Genomic DNA, 9,265 nt, shown 5'->3' on the forward strand with positions numbered 1-9,265 from the left:
CCTTCTCACTGTCTACCATCTCTGACAGAAGCATGGAGCATGCACAGCTCTGCACTACTCTCGTGAGTATTGTGAGCACGGGGCACCTGAGCCTGCAGAATTTGCAGAGTGTGACTCATTTCAGCCCCATGAGGCACTTCAAAAACGTCCCTAATCACTCTGGGCTGGAATGACAGTGAGTGGCACAGTGGGATAGCTGCTCATGGTGCACTCTGCCTTGATACACGCACTCCTGGTGAGGCCACGCACCGCTGACTCAAGGAGTGCAGTGTGCACACGCACAAGCAATGTAATAACTGCGATGGCTGTATGCGTGGGCGGCAAGATATATACCCACATTGTGCCCAGGCACCAGCAATATTCAGAGCCCAGGGGCCCAGCTCCACCAATGTTTGAGGCTGGGTCTCCCCCCAGCCCCACCTACTGCCCCCCCCCCCCGCACCTCCTGAGTGTCCTCCGCTGCCCCCCGCCACTTGCTGACCCAGGAGCAGGGCATCCCTGCTTCTTCTGTGCAGCTCCATGCTGCCCTGCTGCAGGGTCCTAGTGCCCTCCAAATCGACTGCCAGGGCAGACTCTGAGCCTGCCCTTCTACCTCAGACCCTTCCCTTTTCCGGTGGGACCTCTATCAGCACAGGCTCCCTCCACCCACAGTCACCACTCCTGCCCCATGCTGGGCAAGGAGGCAGCCCCATCCCCCGCCCCCAGTGTGGCTACAGTCAGGGAAAACAGCAGGGGAGGGGCAGCACGGAGCACCCCCTGGCACCCACCATGGGGGAGGCGAGGGAGATTCCTGGACCTGAGAGGGGCTCTAGGAGCACATGCAGTGACAGTGCTGGGGGTGAGTGTACTGCTGGGGGGGTGGGAAAGGGGGGCTCCTTCCCCAGAGCTCGCTGCTGCCGGCAGGGAAAGGGCTGGGGGGAGTCCTCCTCTCTGGCCCCTGTCCTGGAGCAGCCTGCCTGCACCCCAAACTCATCCCCAGCCCTGCCCCACCCCAGAGCCCCAAGCCAGAGCTTTCACCCCCCCACCACATCCTCAACCCTAGCCCTGAGCCCCTCCAGCAGCCCAAACCCCTCATCCCCAGCCCCAGCCAGAGCCCTCATCCCCCCACACCCAAACCTTCTGCCCCAGCCCTGAGCCCCCTCCTGCATCATGAACCCCTCATCCCCAGCCCCACCCCACAGCCCTCACCCCAGACCCCTCCCCTCTGCCATAGCCCTGAGCCCCCTCCCACATCCCAAACCCAGCCCCACCCCTGCATCCTCTGCCTTCTCCAAACTCCCTCCCAGCGCCTGCACCCTGCACCCCTCCTGCACTCCAGACCTCCTCCCCCACTCAAAATCCCTCCCAGAGCCTTGGGTAGGTGGGGGGCAGAGTTTTGGGGGGGGCAGAATTTGGGCGGGGGCGGGTTCTAGGCAACACCAAAATGTCTACAAACCTGCCGCCCATGCTCCTGTATGCATAGAATAGATATGGCAGCATAACCTCCCAGTCATTCTGGCGTCTATCCACATACATTTTCAACATAGACTTCAGGGTTCCATTGAACCGTTCTACTAGACCGTTAGTCTGGGGGTGGTAGGAAGCAGCTTTCAGGTGCTTCACCCCAAATAACTCCCACAACTGCTTGAAAACAACCGACATAAAGTTAGACCCACGGTCAGACAACATTTCCATGGGAAAACCCACTCTGCTAAAAATAGAGAACAAGGCCACTGCCACTGTCTCTGCCTCAATATTAGCCAAGGCTACAGCCTCAGGATATCTGGTAGCAAAATCTACCAACACCAGGATGTATTTCTTCCCATTTTTGGAAGGTTTTGGGAGTGGCCCTACAATATCCACAGCCACTCTGGCAAACGCCTCCCCAATAACGGGCAGAGGCTGGAGGGGCACCTTGCTAGGCCCCCTTTAACGCCTTACGCTTCTGGCACAGTTCACAGCTCCTGCAGTAATCTCTCACCGACCCAAAAAGGTGAGGCCAGTAGAAATTTTGTTCTAGCCTGTCACATGTTTTGCCTAGACCCAGATGTCCTGCAAATGGACCATCATGAGCCAACTTCAACAAATCATTGCGGTGACTCTCAGGTACCACAAGATGTTTGCGAACTGCTGCTTGGGAATTCTTCCTTCCCCTGGGCGGCTCCCTATACAACAGCGCACCCTGCATGAAAAACCTGCCTCTCTCTTCACTGGCTGGGACCTGACTCTCTCTAGAGATACATAACTTTGCTGAGCCGCAATGAATTCACTCTGGGTTTTGTTTGAATTCAGAACCATCTCTGATATTTCAGACAAACCCTCACCTGATTCATCTTGAGAGACACTCTCTGTCTGTTTGCCGTTCCCCTCACTGCCATCAGTCAGGGTATTTGCCACAGACCCAAACTCCCTCTGTGACCTGGTCACCACATTAACTTGGCCAGGCACCACCAGTATGTTATTTCCTACCAAAACATCCGCCGGAATTAAATCCCGGACAGCAGCCTTCACATCCCGTTTAAAGCCATCCCACTCAAGGTGGATTCTAGCCATTGGCAGGTCCACAGAGTACTCAGATAGTGCCACTATCGTCACATATTCCCCAGGGAACATGTCCTCTGGCTTCACCAGATGTCCCTTGACTTTAGTTACATCCGAGCCCGTGTCTCGCCATCCCATGCATTCAACGCCATTGACCTTTGCCTCCATAATAAACCTCTCACTCCCTTGCCATGCCTTAGTTCTGACATAACTGGTGAGCTCATCACCTCCTCCCATACCACTGGAGACGATGGGGTTGGCATTAGCCAGTGCTTTGCTTGCACCTGAACTTAAGGTGGTGCTGTTGAGGCTTGGTTCAGCCTGAGTGCTCAGGGTAATGGAGTTGGCATTTACTGCTGGCTTTGGGCTGCCCTTCAGTGTCGGGCAATCTGGTCTCATGTGGCCGAGCATGCCACAGTGATAGCAGGTAACCTGTTCCGTCCTGGGATGCGAGTTCCTACCCTCCAGGCCCCTAGGGCTCCTTTAGAAGAGTCAGGGCCGGTTTACTTTTAAATCCTTCCTTCCTCTTGAACTGGGGAGAATGGTGATTATTTTTCCCCAGGGGTTTACATCCTTCCCGAGCCCTGTTTTGGGTAGGGGCATCCGCAATCTCTGCCGCCCGTAGGACTGACTCAGGGTCCCTATCACACACAGCTGCTCTAACATGGTCAGGCACAATGTCTAGGAACTGTTCCAAAGTTATCAAATCCAGCAGTTTTTCAAAACTCCCATGTGCCTTTGCTCCCATAACCCACTTTTTAACAAAACCCATCAGCTTATGAGCACATTCTACAAAAGTCCAATCCTTAGACATTTTAAACTCTCTAAATTTAACTCTGTAAGATTCAGGAGTAACCTTGAACCACCTTAACACAGAATCTTTAAACTGCTCATAATCTAAGGCTTGTTCCCCCAATTCATTAAATACCTCCCTGGTTTTTCCAGTCAGTCTGGTCAGCAGGACAGGCATTTGCTGACCTTCTGGGATCTGGTACAGATTGCAGAGGCAATTAAAGGTAGACAAAAACTCCTCTATATCCTCAGTATCACTGTAAATGGGACACATCCTTTCCCAGTTTTTCTCATGGTGGTGGGGAAGTGGAGTACCAGGGGGCGATGATTTTCTCTGCTCTTCCATTACTTGGAGCTGAACTTTGGCCATCTCCTGTTCCATCTTGTGAGTCTCCTGTTCAGCAGCCAGCAGCTCCAGACGCCCCTTACGAGCTCTCTCTTCTCTCTCATCAGCCTCCTTCTTTCTCTCATCGGCCTCCTTCTTTCTTTTATCAGCTTCTTTCTCTAGTTCAGCTATTTTTTGCTTCTCCAGCAATCGAAGATCTGCTAGATTCCGTTCATGCTCAAGTTGCAGTTTACTTGTCGTCTTTTGCCCTCTAATTCTTTCTGCATCTTCTGTATCCTCCGGTAAGGGCTGCGCTCTTGCCCCCTGATCACTGGCCATTAACAGATTTCTGAGTTCTTGATTTGTTGATTTCTTTCTAAAGCTTATCCCCTTTTCTGAACACAAATTTTCCAGGGCTTTTTTGTCAAGTCCCCCATATGCTCTTTGCTCAGCCATTGCAGCAGCTCTTTAACCAGTCAAACTCTCCAAACCAAAATTCAGATTTATATAGCGTGGGGTTATGACCCAAAGCTTAATTGACATGATTCTGTGGATCCAAGCATGACTACGCCACTGTGACAGTGCTGGTTCTGGCGGGACCCCACTGAGAGTGCCAATTCAGGACCAATTGCTTAAACAGGGTAGTTACAGCCCAAGGCTGGGGTTCTTCTACAGAACAAGTATTGAGCTAAGTCTTAGCCTAATATCGTGAGACCTGTAGAAGCAGGGCTCACGTCAGAAGCAAGTGGAAAACAGCAGAATAGTCAGTGTGACCTAGGCTTGAGATAACAATGTTTTGAGAAGAGCAAGTGAGAAAATACTGGAATAGATAGCAAATAATCTAAATAAAATGTAAATGTTTTTAATTAATGCACATCACAAAGAGGTATAAATGCTTGTGTGATTTTGCTTGTACTTTGGAGAAACTGAGGCAGAGATGCTCTCTGCCAGCTGTATTCTTCCCCTGCAATTGCCTGAATAAAGCTGTCTCTGATTTGTTGCCTCCAGCCTGAGAGTGGAGTTTTGTTTCTTCCACATGGGATATATGTATTCAAAACCAGTAGAGGGAATTTACGATATTGTACTTACACACAATAAACACAAACTGAGAATATTCTTAATTTGTTAAAACTTAAGTTCTCTTTCCGTGCAGCAGGAAAGTGAACATTTACTTCTCCCTAGATGATGCCGGACAGTAGTGCAACTTGTGCATTTTACAGTTGCACCTCTTACTGTAATATAAAATTCACCTGTTATCACTATAGGTCTCAGTGAGAATATGCACAACTGGTAAGCTGTGACTCTTACTGATGCATGCTGTCTCCGTGTTTAGCACTTCAACATGCAAGTTCTACACTAAGAGAGCACACTTTTGCTGGAAAAAATACGAGACATGCTTTGCTGCCAACTTCCACCTAGGACATGCAACATCTGTACTGGTGCATACCTGTTTAACTGGAATATGCATGCTAATGCAAGCTGATTACTGTAGCATTTAATATTTGCACTAGTACAGATCCTGCTCAGAAATATGCAAAATCTTTCTTGGTCAAATGAGTCCTGTACTAGTTACAAGGTTTATAGGCTTCCAATTGGATTTCTTAGTTCCACAAATCTTTTAACTAATATAAAAACCAAAATTCAATATTGTCTACTCTTAATCAAAAAGGCAATATCTTCTACTTTATTTAAAAACAAACGCTTGAATGATGTTAATGTTATAAAAGGCGTCTGTCAGGATCTGCTGCATGCTTAAAGTGTTTGAGGAGATGAATATCTAATGAATAACTGACTGTGACTATTTAATCACTGTAGGTGATTGACATCATGAGGGTGAATGTGGACAAGGTTTTGGAACGAGATCCAATGCTGTCAGAGTTGGATGATGCACTGCGGGCGGAATTTGAGACCAATGCTACCAAGCTGAAAAAAAGTATTGGTGGAAGAACTGTAAGGTAACCATGACTCGAGTATTTCCAATGCAAATTAATGTGACTAAGAACTATAAGTTGTTGAATACTCCATAAAGGGGAAGAAATCCAAATAACTTTGGCCAATTTCTGCAGCGTTTACTCATGGTGAATAGTATTTAAGATTACAACATCTGGTCCTTAATGAGCATCTGGATAAGTGAAGTAGATGAACTTTCCAAAAGTTGGGTGTCCTGGCCAAGTTCCTTTACACAAAACATTCTCCAAGACACAAATGTGGCTAAGGAGAAATGAATGTACTAGTTGAAGGTGTTGGAGATCTAGAAGGAAGAAATTCAGTGATATGGATTGAATGACGACAAAACACACAACAGCACGGAGAACCTTTAGTCTCTGACAGTCACGTGTGCTAATTACAGGAAGGCCTGGAAGCCTACTCTTTATTTGCTGAGAAGCCAAGACAGAGTGGAAAACATTAATTTGTAAGGCAGGGGAGCAGTAGTTGAGTGTAGAGAAGAAGCTTTTGCCCTCTTTTAAAAATATCTAAGTGAGCTGTTTGTACTAAATTATGTGCTTTTTTTTAACAGATATGGGCAGTGTTGATAGCATTTGTTCGCATCATCATCATCACCATCACTGGTATGTGTTTAGCTAAAGTACTATTTTGTCAGTAGGACTAGAGTACATGGGGCATAAGCTGTAAATCGAATGCAAAAAGTTGTTAATGTAACACACTCTGGTTGTGACTGCTAGTACGTAGGTCATAATTTTCAAAAATTAAGGTTCACACAGTAATGCTAACTTAGCCATATTGCATGCTTGACATATGCAGTAGTTCAAAGTAGTACTTACACTGCTTAACTGATGTTTGAACATAATCTGTGTGATGTGGTGAAGTTATGGCTTCTGTGGGAACCTTAACGGTTGAATCTCAGGCTTTTTTGCATTGAGCAGAAATGGGATCATGCAGGAGACTGGGACCCCTGAGTCCCAGTCCCAGCTCTGCTAGTGACTCTGAGTGTGACCAGGTCACGGGACCACTTCTTTGCCTCAGTTTTTCCAATCTTTAAAATGGGGATAATGACGCATACCTCACAGGGGTTTCCAAAGAGTAACATGAAACGTTTTGAGAACTTAGATAACAGAAGCTGTGGACATACACCTTTCTCAAATTCATCTTTCATGGTATTTCTACATTTATTAATCCTTTAGACTCCAGGTGCAACACCCACATGTAACTTTTTGTTCTTGCAAAGCAGTCTGGCCCTCTTCTATCGGGTCACATCCTTTTCTTAATCCCCAAATGGGTACTCCAGCCAATCAGAGTCCCCTTGCTGTCTTCCAGCCCAGAAGCCAGGCAAAACAAAGAACAAAAAAAGTAGGGAAGCTTCATATGAGACTCCTTCTCCAATCCTCAATAGTGCCAAGATAGTAAGGTAGTTAGGCCAGGTCTACACTTTAAACTTACCCCTGCATGCCATTGATAGAACAATGTGTGAAAAATCCACACCTGTGAGCGACGCAGTTACACCTACCTAACCCCTATTGTAGACAGCGCTATGTGGCCAGGAGAGCTTTTCCCCTTGACATAGCTACTGTCCCTCGTGGAGGTGGATAAACTATGCCAATGGGAGAAGCTGTCCCATCAGGGTAGTATTGTCTTCACTGAAGCGCTACAGCAGTCCAGCTGCACTGGTGCCACTGCTACACTTAAAACCCTGCCCTTAGACTCAGTCCAGGCAAGAGCCTTGATCTGACAAGCCTCACTTGAGTGCAGAAAACACCACTGACTTCATGCACTAGCTTTCCTGCAGGAGCAGAAGCCTGGGAGAGGAGGAGGACAGACAGTTCTCAAGGATTCATCACTGCTGAACAAGCTGTTTAAACAGAAGTATATTGCAGTAGAAGCTGTAAGAGAAAAGAAATTCATGCTCCCTTGTTTGATATCCAGATTTCACTTGTCCCAATTTCTGAATGTTGGCGGATGTACCCGTATGTATACAACAGCCACAAGCCCATCATTATAACTGGTAACAAACCTGTAAATACAAATGCAAGTGGAGATGTTTCTGGTGAGTGCAAGCAGGGCCAGCTCCAGGTTTCTGCTGCCTCAAGTGGCGGGGGAAAAAAAAAGCCAATTGGCAGCACTTCGGCGGCAGCTCAGTAGTGCCGCTCCATTCTTCGGCAGCACTTTGGCAATGGGTCCTTCACTCCCTCTCTTCCTCTTCGGCGGCACTTCGGTGGCAGCTCTAAGAGGAAGAGAGGGACTGAGGGACCCGCCGCCAAATTCCTGCCAAAGACCTGGACTTGCGGCCCCAATAGTGGATGGAGTGCCGCCCCTTTGTATTAGCCGTCCCAAGCACCTGTTTCCTTAGCTGGTGCCCGGAGCCGGCCTTGGGTGCAAGGAAGACTGTGGATTCATATTCTGGTGATAGTAGAGCCAGGGAGCTTATGACTAGTTACACTGCTTGGTGTTCAGCTGTTTGAATTTGTGATGTAGCTGTTAACAAGCTTTCCAGCAGGATTAATTTACTCTCCAACTCTGACAGCATATTCATTTCTCATCTTTGGGCCTGTTTGTAACAATCTACAGCAACTAATTGTAATGCTACAAACAGAATTGTGACCATAGGTGAGAAATACCCAGGACATGAATTCTAAAAGCCAATCCTGTGCAAGAATGAAACTATGGTAAAACAAACACAGGAAATGATTTAGAATTTCCTTTTGTTGAATACTTTGAGTGTTCCGTAGCTCAAGTCTTTAAGTTGCACAATTGTTTTATGCCTCTTTGATGTGGGGCAAGAGGTGTGGAAGTAGGGAAAGAATTAACAAAGATTTGAAGGGGATTTTAATGCATGTCAGTCAGTTAGCAAGTCAGGCTAGTAGTTAGCAAGAGTTAGGCCACACTGTAACCCTAATGACGTGAGACTTGTAGAAGCGAGGATGGTATGAGGCGAGAGGGAAAGAAACGGTGTAAGAAGTTATTACGACCTTGCATCTGATAACCAAATATGTAGACTGGCGTCTCCTAGAAGTGAGAAAAATAAGATAGCAGGATGGCTTATGTGTAAATAAAAATGCAGTTGTTGCTCATTATTGTCTGTATTATTGCTTGTTATTGTCTGTAACAAAGGTATAAATGCTTGCTGTAATTGTTTACCTGTTGAGAGACCTGTCTGGGACTGGGGCGACCCTGTGTCCTAAGACACTCTCTCCCTCTATTGTAATTACTGAAGAAATAATAAAGTATCTGATTTTGCTGCAGAAAAAAAAAAAGCGAGAACTGAGTTTTTCTCTGACAGAGGACTGTCGCTTTTCCAATCCTTATTTTTCTGTTATAGTCTGGAGTGTATCCTCATGAGTTACAAGAAGAAATGCAAACCAGTGGAAGCCATCTCTCTCCTTCAAACCTGCTGTATTCTCAAGCTCTCACCTTCTGATATATAAAGCAAAATTATTTCGATTAGTCATGTGTCATAGGTTTATTCCCCACTTTGAACTTTAGCGTCCAAAAGATGGGGACCTGCATGGATCCTTCTAAGCTTAAATCCTAGCTTAGATCTGGTTCTGCTGCCACCAGCCAGAGATTAGTGTCTGGCACACTTTCTGTTCCCCCAAAACTTTCCCTGGGAACACAGATCCAAACTCCTTGGATCTTAACACAAAGGGAAATAAACCATTCCCCAACCTTCTT

At 46.9% G+C, this 9,265-nt stretch overlaps 1 long non-coding RNA gene across 1 annotated transcript; it reads left to right on the top strand.

The window, feature by feature from the left end:
• Positions 1-5,457: 5,457 nt before the first annotated feature.
• On the top strand, positions 5,458-9,005 carry LOC123354027. Its single transcript, XR_006574598.1, has 3 exons — positions 5,458-5,592; positions 6,156-6,207; positions 8,913-9,005. It is a non-coding gene; the product is annotated as an uncharacterized LOC123354027 (long non-coding RNA).
• Positions 9,006-9,265: the final 260 nt, after the last annotated feature.

This window comes from Mauremys mutica, chromosome 20 (assembly GCF_020497125.1).
Source record: "Mauremys mutica isolate MM-2020 ecotype Southern chromosome 20, ASM2049712v1, whole genome shotgun sequence".
In the NCBI taxonomy this organism is placed as follows: Eukaryota; Metazoa; Chordata; order Testudines; family Geoemydidae; genus Mauremys; species Mauremys mutica.